The sequence below is a fragment of the Caretta caretta genome, chromosome 7, assembly GCF_965140235.1.
Source record: "Caretta caretta isolate rCarCar2 chromosome 7, rCarCar1.hap1, whole genome shotgun sequence".
In the NCBI taxonomy this organism is placed as follows: Eukaryota; Metazoa; Chordata; order Testudines; family Cheloniidae; genus Caretta; species Caretta caretta.
The window spans coordinates 75,424,225-75,445,062 of NC_134212.1; the positions used below are offsets into that span (position 1 = coordinate 75,424,225).

The following is a 20,838-nucleotide window of genomic DNA, read 5'->3' on the forward strand; positions in this document are numbered from 1 at the left end:
TCAAAAGTAACCCAAGAAATAGAATATCTACAGTACCTTGAATCATTGAAAACTTCCCACTTACTTTAAGGGTTTTTTTTTTCTTCCTTCTTTTAAGTAAGACACATTGTGCTTGTGATAGGAAGAAATTACATAAAATCTTTTTTTCCCTTCTCTCTCTTTCAAGTATTTTTAGATCAAGCCATCAAAGTGCAGAGGAGAAAGACACAGATTCCAAACACTATACTTTAACCAAGATCTAATGCGAAAGAGTAGCCAAGCGCCAGTAAGTATGACTTCCTCCAAGCAGCAGCTGAGGGCTCCTGACTGAGTTAAACTAGGCCAATGTGAGGGAGCTTCATGTCATTTTATTATCTTTCCTTAGACTTTAATTTGTGAACAGGACTTCAGCTAAAAAGGGAAATGCAGAGACACTACTGGAACTTGGACATTTATTTAAGTTGATAACATTCAAAAGCACCAATGACAGACGAAATGGCGGGGCGGGGAAAAGAGGATTCATGTAGCACAAAGAAATGTTCAGGCAATCCAGGTCACTAGACTGACTGAACTTTCCTAATGTTACAGATGTGCTTAGCTCTTTGTGAGCATGGTCACAATTTTACAGATTCCTTCAAAGTACTGCAAAAAGATTATGTTTCAGTCTGAATTTTAAAAAAATGTATTTTATTTAGACAGTTCTAAACTGGGCTCAAGATAACCAAACAGAGGGTGCCTCAGTCATTCTTTGTATTCTCAAGTCACATGAATGCTATTCTCTTGTTTTCACATTAGATGTGGTTAAAGCTTATTTATGCATTCCAGTCCACATTTTCCCAACAATAATTAAGTCCCTTATTACTGCCTGCCTGGTTCCATAATAGTTTAGTTAGAAGCACTCTTGTTTGGACCAGTGAGATATTTCTTTGTGTTCCACGCTAGGAATTGGTCTCAATATCTATGCCACTACTAAAGTTAAGGATTATGTGTAGAATTGTAGTTGGAACTGGAGAAAGAGAGTCAGGTCTAAGGAGGGACTCTGGTTGATGTGACACCGTAATACAAGATGGGACACAAGCTGCTTGCTTTCCAACATGAGCGCTTCAACATGTAATGCTGGCTATCCAGCATACTTAATAAAGATCAGTTCCCTTCTACTCAGTCTGCTTTCTGCATCTCTTTTACTAATAAAAACACACGGGGGGAGGGGGAGGTGCTGCGTGTTCAGTATTGCTGCTCCTTCAGTTGATATGCTAAACCACAGTTCCTGCTGCTCATCTCTAGTGCACGTAAAGGCTCTGTCACCTATAGAAAATGTTAGGGAATAAACCCAGTGTCTTGGCTAATGTTTCCTTTCTAAGTAAATCAAATTCTAAATTACAAAGCTGTTTGTGAGCTACTGTTGAGTATGCAAGCATGGCTATATTGGCCTGCACTGGCAGTGAATTATCTGTATCTAAGTCATTACTTTTTAAAGTGCTATGTCAGTGGTTCTCAAAGCTGGTCCGCCGCTCCTTCAGGGAAAGCCCCTGGCGAACCAGACCGGTTTGTTTACCTGCTGCGTCTGCATGTTCGGCTGATGGCAGCTCCCACTGGCCGCAGTTCGCCGCTCCAGGCAATATAGGGGCTCCGGGAAGGGCGGCCAGCATGTCCCTTGGCCCGCGCCGCTTCCCGCAGCCCACATTGGCCTGGAGCGGTGAACCGCGGCCAGTGGGAGCCGCGATTGGCCGAACCTGCGGACGCGGCAGGTAAACAAACCGGTCTGGTTCGCCAGGGGCTTTCCCTGAAGGAGCGGCGGACCAGCTTTGAGAACCACTGACATAGCACTTTAAAAAGTAATGACTTAGATACAGATAATTCACTGCCAGTGCAGGCCAATATTGGCCTGGAGCGGCGAACTGCGGCCAGTGGGAGCTGCCATCAGCCGAACCTGCGGACGCGGCAGGTAAACAAACCAGTCCGGAGCGCCAGGGGCTTTCCCTGAACAAGCGGTGGACCAGCTTTGAGAACCACTGTGCTATGTGATACTGTTGTGACAGGTTGGATCACAGAAACCCCCTTGGGGCTGCCACCTGATGTGCCAAGACTACTTCTGCTCCTGGAACTTCAGTGCCCTGCTTGGTTTGAGCCAGACCCCCTAGCCTGCTGCAAACCCAGACCCCCAGGTCTGAACCACATCCCACCAACTGCAAGCTTAACTAACAGCAGCTTACAGAAGTGTTCCTGTCTTTATTACTCAGATGCCTAATTCCCAATGGAGTCCAAACCCCAAATAAATCTGTTTTACCCTGTATAAAGCTTACACAGGGTAAACTCATAAATTATTCACCCTCTATAACACTGATAGAGAGATATGCACAGCTGTTTGCTGCCCCACCCCCCATGTATCAGTACATACTCTGGGTTAATTAATAAGTAAAAAGTGATTTTATTTAATATAGAAAGTAGGATTTAAGTGGTTCCAAGTATAACAGACAGAACAAAGTGAATTACCAAGCAAAATAAAATAAAACACACAAGTCTAAGTCTAGTACAGTAATAAAACTGAATACAGATAAAATCCTCACCCAGTAAGCTTTCTTTTACAGACTAGTCTCCTTCTAGTCTGTGTCCAGCAATCACTCACACCCCCTGTAGTTACTGTCCTTTGTTCCAGTTTCTTTCAGGTATCCTTGGGGGTGGAGAGGCTCTCCCTTTAGCCAGCCGTAGACAAAATGGAGGGGTCTCCCCAAGGTTTAAATTGACTTTCTCTTGTGGGTGGAGACCCCCTCCTCTCTCTATGCAAAGTCCAGCTACAAAATGGAGTTTTGGAGTCACCTGGGCAAGTCACATGTCCATGCAGGACTGAGTTCCTTACCAGCCAAGCCACATTCCTGGGAAAGCCCAGATGTGGATTGGCATCTCCAAATTCATTGTTGGCTTAAGGGCTTCTTGATTGGGCACTTACTGAGAATAATCTTGTCTCAGGAAGCTGACCAACTGCTTCACTAAAACCCACTCAGAATACAACAAGTATGCAGACAATATTCATAACTTCAAATACAAAAATGATTCAGGCATACAAATAGGATTAATAGATTCTGTAGATCATAACCTTTAAAGAGATATGTTACATGGCATATGTAGCTTAAAACACATTCTAGTTATGTCATATATACATTCATAAGTATATTTCCATAAAGCCTTATGGGGAGGCACTGTCACAGCTGTGACAGGCTGACCACAGTGGTAGTGTAGGCCAGGGAATGTGCAACATGGTTTGGAGTCTAAGCACTTCTGAGATGTGGTTTACAATATGCTGTGACTCTGCAAAATGTCTGGCCCAAAGAGAGGCATATAGTTTTCTGCAGTTGCAAACTAAGGCAAGTATCTAAGGGAAAGCTTTCTGCAGCCAGGTCCAAAGTCTCAGGTATAAAGCAAGGCCAGTTTTGACAGCCATCATGAATGCTGAAAAACACAAGAGGAAACACCAGCTTCCTCCATTGTGCTCCCCACTTCTCAGTATAGCTTTGAATTCCAATTTTCCCCTTCTGAACACCCATCCCTTACTATTTTTACATTCCTCAGAGAGTTGGGGCCTGTTGCCTTATTACCATTCCTGCAGGGGACATCTCCCAATCTACCCATTCTATTTACAGTGTAGAAGGATAGCTGGTTGTTTGAGGAGGGGCTTTATGACCATTTTTGTATGTGATGGATCTCTTAACTTACAAATGCATTAGATATAAAAGGTGCTATACAAAGCCTTACATTACGTTCCAGTCTTTCCGTGTTAGTTACTGAACTGGGTTGTTAATTCCAATTCCTATTTTGAAAACAAATTCCCATAATTTCCCTCTTCCCCTTCTTCTTCATGCTTATCTATCACATAGCCCATGTAAATGTCAATGCTAGTGAATTAGTAATCAAGGGCCTTGAGGTACAATTCCAAACCCAAATATAGTTGTTACAAATGCTGTAATTAATAACACTGATTCCCACACCCGTGAGGTTTTCTGTATCCATTTTCAGTGTCCTTTCATGACTATCTGTTTTGCTTCTTTTTATGTTTGGTTTGCTGTGCATTTTATATCTCACCACTGGGGGTATGTCTTCACTACCCGCCGGATCGGCGGGCAGCAACTGATCCAGCAGGGATCGATTTATCGCATCTAGTCTAGATGCGATAAATCGACCCCCGAGCACTCTCCTGTCCATTCCTGTACTCCAGTGGCATAGGCAGAGTCAATGGAGGAATGGCAGCAGTCGACTCACAGCGGTGGAGACATCACGGTAAGTCAATCTAAGTACATCGACTTCAGCTATGTTATTCATGTAGCTAAAGTAGCATAACTTAGATCAATCCCCCCCCCAGTGTAAACCAGGGCTGAGATACTGCTTTCTCTATGTTTAACTCAATGAGAGCATATGCTTGTCAGTTAGAATAAAGGTATCATTTTCCTTATCTCCCCATGTGGATTTCTCCATGGCTGCTTCACAGATCCCTGCTCTCTGAAGGAAGTGTTTACAAAATATAGTCCCAGCCTGTAAATTTGTCTACAGGTGCATATGTATATATACTATGCGCAGACACCATATATGCTGTATATAGAAATGTAGATGGAAAGTCGATTGTATGTAAATGTATTTGTGCCTATATATCTTTTTGCAGATAAAGAGGCCTAATCTATTCTCACTGTATATATGCAAATCCTAATAATATTAATGCTGCTAATATTATTAATAATTAATATTAAATAGATGACGGAAGTGCATCTTTTGCAAGAGGAAACACTATAATTTCCTATATTCTTTGTTAACTTGGCTTCATTTTCATCTGTAGTTTCAGCTTTTCTTCTTGACACTTGAAAATATTGCATCTCTTCATGGAGATTAAAAGTTGACATGAGAAGAGCAAGGAAAAATCTTGATCTTTAGAGCTCAGCTGTGAGATGGCTATCCATTAAATACCAAACCCTCGAGAATGCTGGAAGTTTCCAGTGGGAAAACCCACATTTGTGAGTTCATGATTCCATTTCTGTGAATATTCTTTAATAAGTGCTTAAAGCTTGCCAATTATGCCAACACTTCCCTTAGTTAACTTATTCGTGAAGAACTAACACAAAATGGGTATGAACATTGCCCAAACAAATTCTATGATTATGTGTGAAAACATGTGGAACATTGTGGAAAATACTTTCAGGTATTCACTCAGTTCTGAAATGAGTATTATTATAGCATTATTGTACAGGTATATGGATTGGAAAAATGGGGCATAAAAGGAGTTAAATTACTTGTCAACATCAGACAACAAGTTTGTGGCAGAACCCATATCTTCTAACTCCAAATTCTCGTCAGAATAAGTTCATTTTTTCTTTCATGAATAATACCCTTTGCGTTTTGTATAATAAAGCAAAATAATTGTAAGGTATTCAAGTACACTTCTATAGGACATAAAAATCCTAATTATGATAGGATTAAATTGTTACTTTACTGATCTGGTGAGGCAGACAGTTCACTGAATTAATCAGGCCCATTTGAGTGATCCTTATCTCATCAGATAAAGACTCATTGTTACTCTTTGATGCAGACAATCTTTATCTCTCAGATAAAGCAGTGCCTTATGTTAAGACCTCAGCACCATTAAAAAATAAAAGGGGTTAATACCATTTTGCTTTTGTGTGATAAAATGTTTTTATTGTTTTCAGAGGAACACTACTATTCATCATCGTTAGGGGAGAAGGAGCAGAGGAAGGACAAAGGAAGAGAGAAGCCATAGCGAAATGCAAGAAGGAGGAAGGAGAACAAGAATATGAATTCATGTGGTACAAAGTAGTAAAGAAGATTTTAATACTAATACATAATGCCATTCATATAGTCATTTTCCACCCCGGCAAAATGCCTAATTTGTTTTGATCTCTATTTCTCTAGTTCTGTACTTGTTAAAAGGTTATTTGGGGGTTTTTAAGTGGGTTTTCTCCAGTGGTTCAAAAAAAATCTATGTTCCAGAAAAAGGCAGGACATTATGGAGAAGGGCATTCATTTGTTCTCCATGGAAAGAAGTAGCCAATAGTGCTACTCATTCCAGCATTCCTGAACCTGGTAAAATACATTAATTTTAAATGTATTATTACAGTGGGGCCTAATACAAAACCCATTGAAGACAATGGAAAAACTCCAATTAACTTGAAAGGGCTTTGGATCACAATCCATTATTTGTAAGAAGACATCACAGCCCGGAAGGACAAGTGATGACTGTGCCTCATCTGACTTGCACTGGCTCACTTTCTATGCTTGGGCATGTCACATCACGTCTCTGCCTCGGTATCTTTATCTGTAAAATGGGAGAAATATAATGCTTGCCCTCCTGCCTCACAGGAGTGTTGCGAGGAACAATTAGCTGGCATAAATTGTACAGGGAGCTTTGAGAATTTATGCTAGTTGAGGATCTGAGACAATGTCTTTATAGTGCTTTGAATATGTAGAGTGTTACTCAAATACTAAGAAAAAAACCTCCCTGCCCAACCCACCCTAGTAAGGAGACTAACTGTGGCGTACCAGCATCACAGCTCTTTTATCAGTGACAGAACACCACATTAATGTGTGTAGTTTTGCAGTCTATTATATATAAATAAGCAGAATCAGCAGGTTCTCACCCAGTTACATTGAAGAGATCTGTGCTAGTATATTTCTAGACATGTTCCTCCCCTTCCTCCTCTCCCTCCCTTTTTGCAACTCTGTCCTCAAATAAACGAGTGTAAAAATTCACTTCTGATGTCTGAATGGGAGTAAACATCCCTGGACACATTAGAGACAATTAGTCTAGCATCTGTGCTTCAAGTGCTGAGTTAACTAGCTATTAAAAAGAAAAGGAGTACTTGTGGCATCTTAGAGATTAACCAATTTATTTGAGCATAAGCTTTCGTGAGCTACAGCTCACTTCATCGGATGCATACTGTGGAAAGTGTAGAAGATCTTTTTATATACACACAAAGCATGAAAAAATACCTCCTCCCACCCCACTCTCCTGCTGGTAATAGCTTATCTAAAGTGATCACTCTCCTTACAATGTGTATGATAATCAAGTTGGGTCATTTCCAGCACAAATCCAGGTTTTCTCACACACACTCCCCCACACACAAACCCACTCTCCTGCTGGTAATAGCTTATCTAAAGTGACCACTCTCCTTACAATGTGTATGATAATCAAGGTGGGCCATTTCCAGCACAAATCCAGGGTTTAACAAGAATGTCTGAGGAGGAGGGAGGGTAGGAAAAAACAAGGGGAAATAGGTTACCTTGCATAATGACCTAGCCACTCCCAGTCTCTATTCAAGCCTAAGTTAATTGTATCCAATTTGCAAATGAATTCCAATTCAACAGTTTCTCGTTGGAGTCTGGATTTGAAGTTTTTTTGTTGTAATATAGCAACTTTCATGTCTGTAATCGCGTGACCAGAGAGATTGAAGTGTTCTCCAACTGGTTTATGAATGTTATAATTCTTGACATCTGATTTGTGTCCATTTATTCTTTTATGTAGAGACTGTCCAGTCTGACCAATGTACATGGCAGAGGGGCATTGCTGGCACATGATGGCATATATCACATTGGTGGATGTGCAGGTGAACAAGCCTCTGAGAGTGTGGCTGATGTTATTAGGCCCTGTGCTGGTGTCCCCTGAATAGATATGTGGGCACAGTTGGCAACGGGCTTTGTTGCAAACCTAGCTATTAAACTGCCAATTGCAGGATTTTTTTTAAAAAACCCAGCTAATTAATTAATTATAATCCAGCTATGTAACTGAACAATAATTACATATTTTCTGAACAAATGCTAACACCAAAAATTAAGGAAAAAAATCAATGTTGTAGCAATGGGTCACTCAAAGCAAATTTAGATGTGATATGCTGATATGCCATTTAATGTGTCTGTAACGGATATATTTTAAAAGTCCATACTGGTTTTCAGACTGGCCCTGGTCAAGGTGGCTCCAACTTCAAGATGCACATTTGGAAGAAGTCTGAGGATTTCAGGACCCTGACATATAAGGTACATTTAGAGCATCAAGTCACTGAGGATTTTAGGTCATGTAAACACTGATATTTCCTGGGACTCATGGGAAAAGACCACCAAATCTATAGAAGAACTTTTAGAAACAGCAAAAATGTATCAAGCCCAATCTGAAAGCTGTCTGTGACTTCTCTGACTGTGGGGACTGCTTGTTTATTCAAATATACCCATCTTTACTGTTACCTTGTTCCCCACTCACCTGTCATCTGTCTGTTTGTCCACCTGTTGTGTCTTGTCATAATTCTAACTGGTGAGGGACTGTCTTTATGTTATTGTTTGGACAGTGGTTGGCACAATGTGGCCTTGATCCCAGATTGTGGCCTCTAACTGTAGCTGTAATATAAACTAATAATACTGATTATTAGGTAGGAGCATGTCACAGGAATAGGAGAAAGTCCTCACACATGTGAACACCAAGGAAAATGGCTCCTTCATTTATACATTACTTCTCTCATGATCACAGTGCATTTCAGAGGGGAAAGCTGGCAGCAGCAGAGAAACTTGCCCTGAATCCATTGTCTGAGAAAATGTGCTGAAGTGTGTGGCAGGGGGAGGGTTGGAGAGAGAGAACAATAAAAAAAAAGAGTCAGGAAAATCACATAAGGGAAATCAAACAGTCAGGAAGAAAACAAGAAGAAAAAACCCTTTTTAGTTTTTGCATCAGAATTTGTTTTCTCCCCGAACATTTGCTGACATTTCTACTGAGTTTTTGAAATAATCTAACTCCCTCTACTAATTGTCTTAAATTTTAGATGTATCACACATGCATCAGTTCAGCCAATCTGCTCCAACAGTTCAATTTATTGTACTGGCATTTTTCTCCCTCCTTTGACTTTTACATTTTCTGCAACTCATGGCTGAAGAGAAATTCTGAAAGGGACTGGAGGTTTCAAGGGACTGGTAATGGAATTTGGTGCCTTTCACTTCAAGGACACAGGCTCACATTCCATCCATATCAGTAGTGACAGGCAGGGCCAGTGCAAGGATATTTTGCGCCCTAGGCAAAACTTCCACCTTGCGTCGCCCCCCCGCCCCAGCCCGGGGAGCCCTGCAGCAGCTCTCCGCCCACCCGCCCCAGCTGACTTCCGTTCTGTCTTATCCCCTGAGCATGCCAGCGCTGCTCCACTTCTCCTGCCTCCCAGGCTTGCGGCGCCAATCAGCTGTTTGGCGTGGCAAGCCTGGGAGGGGAGGCAAATTAGTGCACGGGTGGCGTGCTCAGGGGAGAAGGCAGAGCAAAGCTGAGTCGGGGTGGGGAGCGGTTCCCCTGCGCCCCCCCTCCCCGTTACTTGCTGCAGGCAGCCCTGCCCGTCCCCCCCGCCCCAGCTCACCTCCACTCCACTGCTTCCCCTGAGCGCGCTTTTTGGCGCTCCCAACCACCTGGCGCCCTAGGCGGCCGCCTAGTTCGCCTTGTGGTTGCACCGGCCCTGGTGACAGGAGACTGCTACCTTCAAGCAGCTGCACCATATCCTGTGGGTATTCATTTGGGGATCCAGTCCATTTCCTAGCAAGCAGGTGTTCACATTGCAAACACCACCATCTGGACTTGTACTCTAGTTAACAGTCCTAGTTTATGTATTAAGGATTGAATTAACTACCCAGGGGTAGTCCTTTCAAGTCAGTGTTAAGGCACAGGATGCAGCATAATAGAGGCAAGCTTGTTCTGCCACTCATTCCGTAGCTAACAGAGAGTAAACTTGTAAGGTTATTAGTCTAGCACTAAATTAAGTTTAGAAGAGTTTGGGTTTATAGCATCCCCCTAATGCCAGTTAGACTCCTGTCTATTCAGTATATTTTGAATGCATATACACAGAAGTGGGCAAGAGGAGTCTAGGCTTCTTTGTCTACCCTCCTTCATCTTCTCTGATATTTTCTGTTTTGCACTGAAGAAGCTGATGATGCTGGAATCAAAAACATCCCTTTCTGTTCCTGGGAGGGAAGTGCTTTTAAACCTGTCACCTCAGCATGTTTTTGCAACCATTATTATTCTGTGTGGCTTTCTGGCTCTGAGTGACTTACTGGCTATTATTTGCAAATAACCGGGGTTCCAATAATACATTGCCTCCGCAGATCCCTCCTGTAAGAGTCACATGCTTCCTTTTGTAAGCCGTGGAACCACTGCTAGCAGCTAAAAACAGTTAGGGTAGGGAGAAGGCACATCACCTGACCTTGAGACGTTCCATAACTAACAGTTTAAAAGCCTCCCCCACCACTACCACAACCATCCCTCACTTCCTCTCAACATCTTCTCCGCACCCTGTGCCCCACCCAATGCTCTGTTATGGTGGAGACCACTGCAAAAGGCTATAAAGGCCTGAAACTAGGACACTGCACAACACAGACCCATATGACAAAAATTCACAACCTTGGGAGAAAGATAAAGACATGGGATCCCAGAGAACACCATCAATCTGAATTCAGATTGATGGTGCTCAGTCCAGATTAGAGAATATGGATCACATTGCTACTGTTTTATCTATTGTATAACCAAAACACTTAGCAGAAATGGAGAACTTGATAAGCTAAAGATTGTCCTGTGTATGTGCAATAAGTAATAGTCTACACACCTGCATGAACACATTGCTTCTACTCCCCCACATACTACACACAAGCCTCATGGCTATTGTAATCTTCAAATATAAGTTTCCTGCACTACATAATACAAATTAATTTCCTTGGTCGATAAAGGAAAACTCAGAGGCACTGATGCTCTTGTTTGCTGGAATCTTGCCATTGGTGCTGTAGAAAAGTTGCACAATACATTATTTATGAACACCACCATTTCTTTGTGTATTTATGTATTCATTTCTGTACAGCCTGTACCCAGTGCAGTAGCACAAAGGAGCAGGTGATTAATACTAGTTTATATTGAAGCCCTGTTTACAGGGTATAAGCCAAGTTTGTGGCTACATAACTAAAAAGGAAAAATACTTTTAAAATGTGGTTTGTAGTTTTCCTTTTTCCTCTCTGGTGTGTGTGGCTTTTGTTTGTTTGCATGCTTGCTTTTGTTGTTCTTTCTAAACACCCTTGTAAGAGCTTACAAAATAAAAGTTCTCTTCCTACAGCTTTTCTTCTTTTCCTTCTTACAAATATTAGTCCTCCACTCACTCCATTCCCAAAAATGTTTTAAATGAAGCAGAAGCCAACATGGCTCCCTTCTGTTTGCTTCTTTATATACTTTTCCCCCACACTATACTCACAATTAGTATGTGGAACGCATTGCCACCAGAGATCATTGAGACCAAGAGTTTAGCAGAATTCACAAAGGGATTAAATGTTTATATATGTGTAACATGAATATTGAGAGTTATAATAGTTCATACTAATAGGAAAAAAAAGGATTTCTGAAGGGATATAAACTATCATGATGAAGGCTTAAGTCAACCTCTAACTACTGGAAGTTAGAAGGAAACTTTTCCTGGGGATAGATTATCCCATGGCTGACTAATGCAGGATTGCTTGCATCTTCCCCAGAAGCATATAGTACCTAGCATCTCTTGATGACAGGATACTGGACTATATAAACCACTTGTCTGATCCAGTATAGCAATTCCTATGATGTTTCTTCTTTAACTGTATATCAGCAACAAGAAGGATATTACTTTAGCATGAGAAATATGCGGCTCGCACACTCTGTCCCGTCACCGCAGGCAAAGGTCCGAACCATCTGGGAATGTCATTTGAGAGATAACTGCTGCAGCAGACTCCGTGAAGAACCCACATGTTGTATTACAATTGGACCACCCAAATAAGCACTTAAAAAAACAACAAGATAGCGCTGCAAATGAATGTATGCGGTGAATTGGCAGAGTTTGATGGGTCTCACAACTGGAATAGCAAAGGTGCCCCAGGTCAGACCTGAAGTGTCTCTGACCGGACCATAGTCTCTAGGAGTGGGCGAGTAAATCATTCTCCATACAAATGGCCTTTCCCCTAGAATTGCTAATAAGAACACCAGCTGTGGTGTGGACAGCTGTCTACTAGGAACAGGACTGACAGCATCAATACATTTTATGTAAGCCATTGAACAGTGACTAGAGTGCTGTGAATTTGGCCACCACGGCCCTGGAACAGAGGTCTTTTTCTTTCATGAGCATCACAAGTCGATATCTAGATTATTCAGCCAGCGTCATCGAGGGTAGCAAGGCATTGCAGTCCACCCTGCAACCAACTAATGGTGTGTACCTCCATCACACGTCTGGCTACCTGTATCACTGCCCCGCAGTCATACCATGAAGACTGGGCTAAGCCAAATTTCTGCATTATGCCAGCCACTCTGACCATTTCAATCAGCAGCCTAGACTAGGACATGCATCCCAGGTGGCAAACAGCTGGGTGTAAATTAGGGCTTCTGAAATTCATTGGCTTGTCCGTTGCTCTATCCCAGAGTGGCTGCCGGTCTGCAAGGACCCTAATATGCTATTATTCACCTGAGATTGGTATCAATCCAAATGAGGTGGACCCTGAATTGTGAGCTAAGTGACTCATTTGAACGGATTCATGTTCTTAAAATGAATCTGCGCCTGCACTGCTGAGTTTCACCTGATTACACATCAAAATGAATGAAAGGTATAGATAACCAATGTTTCTGAGATGAAACTGGAAACAGATTTTGGTTTGCTCAAAAATTTTGTGGATTTTAGGAAATCTTGATACACTTGGTCTGAATTTGTGATGTGACCCACAACTGGGTCAATTTCCTGTGGTTTTGGGTTTCATTGAAAATAGTTTGTACATCTGTAGTTATCATCCTGTGCCTAAATCCTCAGTTAATTGCCATGGAAATGACCAGACTTCACGGGGAGAATGAAGCTGCAAAGCTTTAACCAGCAGTCAAAACTGAGGTTACAGAAAAGTGATTCCTAGTGTGGATTCTGATGGCTCAGAGAAAGAGCTGGACCAGGCCATAAAGCTTATGGAAATAGGAAAGACTCCAGGCCTGGATTATATCGATATGGAGTTCCTACTTCACCTAGGAAGTTCCTACTTCAAAACTGGCTGCTTTGGTATCTCAGCTGATATTTCCAGGATAACTGCTTCCCAAACATATGGTGCAGGGTAAAGGTAGTAGCCATTCCAAAACCAGGAAAAACGTTGGAAGATCGCAGGAGTTATCGACCCACCTCTCTCCTCTCTGTCACATACAGTATGGAGATATTGATTCTGATGCCCATCAATAAAGTTATCAAATCACAATTGCCCTTTGTTCAGGCTGGCTTCAGACAAGGATGCTGCAGACTATTCCTTGTAAGCCCATGGTGTGGTTCATCCTGAAAAGGATAACAATGTGGAGCTTTACACTTCCCACAAGAAGATCTGCTGCTCCAGAAGAAAACATCTATACCTGCAGTTCCTTGACTTGCCAAGACTGACTTTGTGACATCTTTGTGCAGCAGCTGTTCATAGATTCACGTCCCATGCTGCCAGTCTGTGCTGTAAGAAGTGAAATGGTCATATTTAACACTGCTCTAATCAGTGCATGGACAAATATTCAAGGAAGGCTAGGTGGTGAGGGAGAAAGATCTTTTTGAACAACATCCTGTCTCTGCAATAAGAAAAAAAGGGAATGGGGGAAACACTAGCAAAGTACATTTCCTTTTTGTATAACATTATCTTTTTAAGTGTACCCCAGTGTGAAAGTCTCCCATTAATATACTATCCAAGAAAAGCAGATGCCAAAAAATTACACAGACTATTTTGGAACATCTAAAAGCTGAGAGTTCTGAGCATGAATGGGTATGTAGGGTATCCAGACATGTTTTTATTATAACAGTAGAAAGCACACAACTAAAACCACAACAGTTTCTATTTTGTATGAGATAACATTGGAACATATCAATGGATGCAAAATAAAAACAGAGGTAAGAAAGAGGGCAGTTACCATATTGTTAATGATCAGAAAAGCAATTTAAAAACAAACTTTCCTGCAACAGTCACCAACATATTTAAATGATCCAGTATGGAAAATCTCGCTGGGTGCTATCTCTTCATACAATAGCTATCCTGCACCAATCCTCCAATAAAATCTTATTCACAAACCAAGCCAAATCCTGTAAACATCCCTAATTCCTTCATAACATGCAGACCATGTAGCCTGATTCCATTGCATTTACTTTGTTTCACATGATTCACATAACAAGAAGCTATTTTTAAATACTCAGAAGGAAAGAATGCATTTATGATATCGCAATCTGATTCTCTTTAGCCACAAGCTTATCCAACCTTGTACATTTGTCTAATTAAAATCTGGATACAGCTGATCTCTAATATAAAGAGAAAATAATCTGCTAGTAGTTCGGGTGAAATTCATCCTAGTACAGTATACTAGCACAAGCCTATATCCACTTAAGCCCGATTTTCTTGGCTTATAAAATTAAGTGGAGCACAGTCCTTGTTCTGGCTTTCTGCACAGGACTGGATTTCACCTTTAAAACAATGCAGCAATTGTAAGTAATATCATCCTGGTTTTATTAAAAAGAAAACCCAAAGTCTGAAAGACATACTCAATCACCCTTTAAAATGTGAGTAAGTATCAAAGGAAGAGAGGTACCTTTATCCATAATGGTACCAGGTGCAAACAATCATCACAAAACCTAAATGGGTCAGACAAGAAAGGAATTCCAGGAGGAAGAGTTTTATAATGCATGGTTGCAGATGGCATCGTTCTGACTCCAGGTTTCAAAAGGCCTTACTTTAGAGGTGAAACCACATTCCAGAGACCCATGTTGTCCACTTGTGATGTGCACACACAAGAGGCATTCTTGTTTCCTCTATGACACCTCCCTCCTCCAGACTCCACAGAGGCCACTCAACACATCCATGGTCTGCGCTGTAGGAATGAATGGAGGCTGAGTGGGCCAGAAGGACAAGTGGGTGGACTGTGGCTAGAATACACCTTGTTTCCCTTCTCACCCCACCAGCTAAAAGCATAAAAGATAGTACAACCTGGGGCTATATGATACCTTCTGTGGAGTTCACTCCTGGAAATCCTGGGGGAAGCCATTGCCAGGGAGCTATAAACTAGTGCTGTGGAATGATTCATCCTTGCTTCTGCTGAATCACTGGAAACCCACCAGATTTGAGATTATACTCAGCAGATTCTTTTTTGGTGGTGGGGGAGGGATGGAGTGGAATTTCTCTCCCCTCTGAAGAGATGATGTGGGGTGAGGTGTCCTTGCGGAGATTTCCTTCCCCAGAACCTCTTCTGCCAAATCTTACCACAGAAGAAAGGATGCACTTGTCCTTGTTTTGAAGAAATGAGTAGGTTTCATTTTCTCCTGGAGCAATTATAATTATGAAATTGCCACTTTCCCCCACATTAGCCACAAAAACTGTATTTTTTCCATGCAATCTCTAAACAGCAAAAATTTGATTTTGTTCAAGAGAAATTTGCTGTTCCAGATAGTCAAGCTCTCATATGAAAAGTTAGATAAATAAATCATTTTCCAGTAGAAAACCTGCCTATGGAAATTACAAAATTTTGTGACAATAGAGTTGCACTTCAACAGAAACGCCATACTCAGCACCTGCTTGGATAATGTATCAGAAATGAAAATTTGTATTTATTAGATTCTTTGTACATGCCTTAACTCATGCAATTTAAATGAACTCAAGATTCTAACTATATACCTACTCTGTAAAGGGCTGGAATTTCAGTAGTATTGAGCACTGGCCTAACTTTGTTCCCATTGAATACGGACAGTGACTAGCACTTTTGAAAATCCAATTTATAGGAGTTTCAATTTGCCTTTTCCTTACGTAATTCATTCAACTTTAAAGGCACAAGATACAGCAGCTAACATCTAAGATAGAAACTCCTGGGTGAATCATTCCAGAGACACCTTAGCCTTGGGTAACAAAGATCCAAAATCTATTTAAAGCCATTGTCTGAATTTTTCTTTTTTTAAGTAAATTCAAGCTTTTTAGGACAATTAAGTTTCCATATAAATTTTCATATTTAAAGTGATAACTATTGTCCCTATATTTGTATTCTGAATTATCAGTAAATTGGCAATGGCTCAGTTTATCCTCAACCAAATTCTAAAAGGAGGCCAGAAGCTTTATCAAACAAATTAGCCTTTTCAAGTGCAATCACAGAGCCATATGCTCCCATGGCTTTCTTGCCAAAAAGTTTATCAGTTAATTATAAAATCTGCCTTCAAATGCTACAGACAAGGCTAAATTCTCCTGCTTGCTATATGCTGTTATCCCAATTTACAACACAAAAAAGGCTCCACAGAAGTTCCACAGAAGATCTTCATGATGCGATAAAGGGAGTAAGTTATAAAGAAAAAATGGAAGGAGTCAAGGCCAAACTACATATGATAATGTGGGAAAAGAAGTGTTTCCATGGATCTTTACCCATCCAGCATTAGTAATGGGAGGGACTTGAAAAAGAGAGCTCTTCATTTGTATACACTGGGGCCACTTACTGTGGTTACTTCCATGTATGAAATACTGCCATGCACTCCATATTCCCCAACACAGCATTCACACAGCTTGAAAAATATTTATTTCTAGCCACACCTAGTGCCACTCACCACAACATTTCTCTTGTGAATATGATACATTTGCCCTTTAGCAACTCAGTTTTGTATTAAGTTTTACAGGTTCTTTGCCCCTTACCTCAGTTACCATGATGACCACTGTACAAAAACCTACAAAAAACATTTTTTAATATAAAGGGCTTGATCAATCTCTCTCTCTATATATATATATATATAAAAAAAAACTGTGTGTGTGTGTCTATATATATATAAAGTCCTTCAATTACTAGTAATTTTTGGTCACCCTGAAAGAGAATTGCATGAAGAATCCAAAATTCCAGTATCCAAAATGCTCTGAGGCTGTTCAAAGAAGTTAACTGTAAGGTCCCATTTTACATTAAAGTCCTGCTGTTGGTTTTCTCAGCATAAATGTCTTTCAGACATATGAACAACGGGAAAGGAATAACTCCAGTGATTGCTGGTCCAGAACTGTGTATCCAGTATTGTGTGACAGTTTTAAAAGAAAAGGAGTACTTGTGGCACCTTAGAGACTAACCAATTTATTTGAGCATGAGCTTTCGTGAGCTACAGCTCACTTCATCGGATGAAGTTGCATTGCATCATTGCATCCGATGAAGTGAGCTGTAGCTCACGAAAGCTCATGCTCAAATAAATTGGTTAGTCTCTAAGGTGCCACAAGTACTCCTTTTCTTTTTGCGAAGACAGACTAACACGGCTGTTACTCTGAAAACAGTTTTAAAAGAGATTGTAAAGAGAATACCAACCACTCATTGTTAGTATGTTATTATTTACTGATTGCCAGCACTATGCTTGTCCTGTACACAGTACAGAGAATGACAAAGTTAATTTGCCATCAAAGTCAATGACAGTCTTTCCACTGACTTCAGTGGGAGTCGGATCTGGGTCCAATGGTCCTTGCCCCATGAAGTTTATAATCTGCACCAAGTCAGTGCACTTCAGAGACATGAAAAGATACAAATTCACAAAGGTGCAGATTTCCTTTAATATTGTATTTTTAATATTCTTCCAATTTTGTAAAGTGCACCGGCATTCCAAAAGCATGCATGATACATAAGTATCACAATGGAATTAGCACATGACCAATGGAGATTAGAAGAAACTACACCATTTTAAAAAAAATGTATAAGGAATCTCATGAGCTGTATGTGTGTAAATGGGAATGAGGCTAAAGGTATAAACAAATTTAACTCCATTGACACTGGGTGAATACCTGATCTTTCGTCTCCTTTTAGATTATGATGATTTGTGGGTCATTTTATTTACTGTTGTTGGAGAAATGGGGCATTGTGATTCCCATTTTTAGCCATATCTAGAATGAAATCGACATCAGTTGGGCTAGGATTTCACCTCCCTATACCTTGGGACTAGGTTGACTTTTCTTCATAAATTATATATAGCAGCATTGTCACAGCTAACCCCCACAAATACCAACTAGAGACCAAATCAGTTAGGTAGTTTTTTCCTACCACCACCTTTATTGTATAACTGTTTAAGGCTAGACAGGTAGTAGCATCTTTAAATACATATCTGAATTTAACATTGCTGAACTGAGTGGGATAATGCTTACCTCTAAGCAAGACAGCCTCACAATTATATTACGTTTTTTAAAAACTCATAACTATGGATAAATCCATTTGCAACTGGGCTAGAAATCGAGATGGGAAAAAACCCTTTCAGAACACATGTAAAAAATATCAGAAACAATAACAGCCTGGGCATCAGTTGTTTTGTTTTGTTTTTTTCTTTTAAAACAGAATTCTTCTATGGCTGAAGCTCATGTTACTCTCAGAAAGGAGTCTCTCTTTTGAGCAGGAGTCAAGCTCCAGTTGATTCTTCCCTGCACTCCACTTTACTATTCCAGCACCACAAAACAAAACTGTCCTTTTAAAGCATTTCTCCAGGGATTGTCATAGTTATGCCTTTGGATTTTGGAATGCTGTGCTCTGCCTCTGAAAAGTATAGGATTTTTCAAAGTTCTGTTTTGTTAGGTACGCTGATATCTTTATTTAGAAATGAAAACTGCTTCTGAGTGAACTGGCTAATTGTAAAAGAAGTCTTGAAAAAAAGCTTTAACTGATGATAACTTTGGGGGAAAAAATAGACCAAACTTCACTGTGGCTCTAAACAATATTATAATAGAGTATTACTCCCTAATGTCAAGATGAATTCTGAAGTATGAGGATGTACCACTACCATCAGCTAAATAAACTGAACTACCTTATTAAAGTGTAGCATTTTAATTGAATTAACAAAAACAGGAGCAAAGCCAAACAGATGCAAAGCTTGAAACAGATGTGTGTATTCTAAAGTATCAAAGGCTTTTTAAAAATTAATCCATTCTCTCCCAAAATTATTATTATCCCAGAAGGTCACAAACCAACTGAATATGATTAGCAGCCCTAGCTCTAATGAAATCAGATCGCGTCTGTCTAATTAATTCTAATAGGCTCCAGCTAAACCTGTTTATCAAAGGTATGAACAAAAAGCATCTCTTATCTTAGTTTTAATGTGAGGATAAAACACTAATTATGCAAAAACCTGGCCTCTCATCCAGGTTTAGGAAACTAGTCTCAATTATTTTCTTTGTTGAGGATAAAGTGCATGAATGAAGACAATCTGTAAAATTTAGAGCTGCTATAAATTGTTCAAAATGAAATGCAAGCCTTGGTTAAAGTTCTAACTTTGGCCACAATCAGCTGTGGTTTGTTTAAGAGTAAAGGAATTGCCATGCCAGATTAGACCAATTTTTCCCCTAGTTCAGTATCTTATCTCCAGCTGTTAGCACCAGATACTTCAAAAGAAGAAGAGGCCAGAAACCCTATTATCGACAATTGTGAAATAACCTGCATATTGGTGAAGTGTCTTCGTAATTCCATGTAGTTGGTGGATGGTTTATGCCCAGAAATATGAGTATCCTATGATCCAATAACGTGAGTACATCAACCTTTTGTATCCTATCTACTGTAAGTATGGATGTGCTTATCATTCACATATCCTAGAATTGTATTCATTTCTGTGACATATCCATATGCTTTTCCAAGCTTTTGACATGATTTGTATATCTGTAAATGTTACCCAGCTGCTGTGAATGGACTGAGTTCTAGCTTAGTTCTTTGGGCTTGTGTAAGTCACATGGAGAAACTCACACTGAAGTTTTGTAAAGACCTGAGTGGCTGAGTCTAACCATGTAATCCATCCAGCACATGATTTCATGGAGAGGAGCTTCATTTTCGTTCAGCAATCTGATCTAGTTGGACAAATAAGGGGGTGCCCTCTGTGTGTATCTGATTATAGAGGTAGTAGATTAGTACATCGTTACCTTCTGCATTTCCCCTGGTTAGTGGGACTGTGGTGGGTGGGGGAATACAGATAAGAATCACATAATGGACCATGGAGACAGAGCTGGTAGAAAAATATGTATTAACATTTGCACTTCCCCTGGTTAATACAGTCATTATTAGAGGTGTGCATAATATATTCAATGAAAGGCAGAACTGCTCAAAATTTGAGTTTTGTCACTTTTTATTATGGACTGAAAAATAGGTCCATTCCACGGAAAATGTAATCATTTTATGAATTTTTGCTCAAACCCAGCTCTCTCCCTCATGGACACATTCTAAGAAAAAAGTGACTGAGATATGTTGGATACTGATCCCTGCCATGTGGTAGGGTAGTAATCTCTTGTAACCCTGATAACAAGGCCCAGAAAATAAATTCCAGTCTCTTACCTGCATTTCTGCATTAACGCCTTTTCAAAGCAAAATAGCCAATGCATAGGATTTTGGAGGAAAAGCAAAATGGTGGGGTCATGAAGACTCCCAAAATGAAATGGTAATTTTTTTCACATCAAATATCCCAGAAAACATTCCCCGCATTTTACATTGCTCAGATATGTCCACTCACATATGATGCTAGTACTTATATCTTATTTTAGAAATGACATTTCCCAGAGACCAGAGTTCACTTTTTGTACCAAAGATGAAGCCAATCAGGACTCTGTATTCCTGGCACAGATCTATACCCTCCTTCTGTAATTCCACCAGTTACTGAGAACTGGTTTGGTATTATTTTATAATTTAGTTACTATAGCCTAACTTTAGACAAGAAATGTTGTTTTCCTAAGAAAAGAGTTCTGTTGTTGCCTAAGAGTTGAGGCACAGTTGAAGCAAACTGATGTGAACTCACATGAATGGCTATGGATCAACTGCCCCCTCAACAATAAAATTCTAGGGGATAACAGAACCATGAGAAATAAGCAGAATATGTTTATAACAAATAGATCTTT

The 20,838-nt window shown here is 40.3% G+C and overlaps 1 long non-coding RNA gene across 1 annotated transcript; it reads left to right on the plus strand.

Annotated features, from left to right (window-relative positions):
* Positions 1 to 1,927: 1,927 nt before the first annotated feature.
* On the plus strand, positions 1,928 to 20,637 carry LOC142072781 (uncharacterized). The gene is made up of 5 exons (XR_012669354.1): positions 1,928 to 4,251; positions 4,802 to 4,976; positions 5,667 to 7,580; positions 7,927 to 8,007; positions 18,308 to 20,637. It is a non-coding gene; the product is annotated as an uncharacterized LOC142072781 (long non-coding RNA).
* Positions 20,638 to 20,838: the final 201 nt, after the last annotated feature.